Source organism: Gopherus flavomarginatus, chromosome 18, assembly GCF_025201925.1.
Source record: "Gopherus flavomarginatus isolate rGopFla2 chromosome 18, rGopFla2.mat.asm, whole genome shotgun sequence".
Lineage (NCBI taxonomy): Eukaryota > Metazoa > Chordata > Testudines > Testudinidae > Gopherus > Gopherus flavomarginatus.
In genome coordinates this window covers 15,448,577-15,449,700 of record NC_066634.1, presented here as the reverse complement: position 1 = coordinate 15,449,700, position 1,124 = coordinate 15,448,577, and the positions used below count along the sequence as shown (strand labels likewise).

Genomic DNA, 1,124 nt, shown 5'->3' with positions numbered 1-1,124 from the left:
CTTCCGCTTGGCGGCAGGGGGGCCCTCTGGCTTTTTTTTTTTTTGCTCCGCCCCATCCCAATATTTCATCTTTGACATCTGGTCACCCTAGCCTGATATGAAGGAGGATGTCTGGACCAAGGGGGCAGGGACTGGCTTTGCTAGAGAAACCACTGTCAAGTTTAGCCAATTAGGACAAAGTCAGCAAATAAGAACAACCTCAGGTATCAGTAACTGCTACAGGTTGCAAATTCCTACATGCAGCAGTTTCTGGCACTACACCTGCACAGCTCTGCTCCCCGGCTCTTCTCGGGCTCCTGCTCTCTCCTTAGCTCTGCCCCACTCTCACCCAGGCAGTTCCAGCTCACTGGAGGATGGGACCCCCTGGCCTGGTGACTCCCTCATTACACTGCCTGGCCTGACAGTGCAGCTAACTTGGAGCTTTGGCCTCCCCATTGTCCCTGGGGACTGTCAGTCTCAGGGCCCTGATTTCCCATTGATCTTCCCCTCTATTGGTGCTGGAACTAGCATCAACCCCCCCCCCACACACACACACACTAAGTTTTAGTAAAGGGCCAAGAGCCCCCTTACACAAGCAGCCCCATGAGGGTCACCGATGTGCAGAGAAGGCAGCACAAGCTGCTCCCATGGTGTAATGGGCAGCACTCAGGACTCTGAATCCTGTAATCTGAGTTCAAATCTCAGTGGGACCTTGTGTTGCTTGTGGTCATAGGCGGCAGGTATATACATTTGTGTGCTCGTGCTCCAGGAACATTCAGGGCTGGGGGCCCTGCTCCAGCAATATTTGGAGTTGAGTCTCTTCCCCTGGCCCCTGCCTGGCACCCTCCCCTCTTGCTGTGGTGCATTCCCTGCCTGACAAAAAGCAGCATGGGCCTGTCCCCTGCCTGCTCCTGCTGCTGGAGTAGAGGGATTCTGGCAGAACTGCTGCCCCAGAGTCCTAGTGCAGGCTGCCCTCAGCCTCTCCAACACCCCCAACCCTGAGCTCCCTCTGAACCCTCATACTCTGCCCCAGTCCTGAGCCCCCTCCTGCATCATGAATCCCTCATCCTCAGCCCTACGCTCCCTCCCAGAGGGTGCACCCCTTCCCACACACTCCTTCCCACCCCCAGAGCCTGCACCTCTCA

At 56.4% G+C, this 1,124-nt stretch overlaps 1 non-coding gene across 1 annotated transcript; it reads left to right on the top strand.

Moving 5' to 3' along the window:
- Positions 1-620: 620 nt before the first annotated feature.
- On the top strand, positions 621-692 carry TRNAQ-CUG (transfer RNA glutamine (anticodon CUG)). The gene has a single exon. It is a non-coding gene; the product is annotated as a tRNA-Gln (tRNA).
- The last annotated feature ends 432 nt before the right edge of the window (positions 693-1,124 follow it).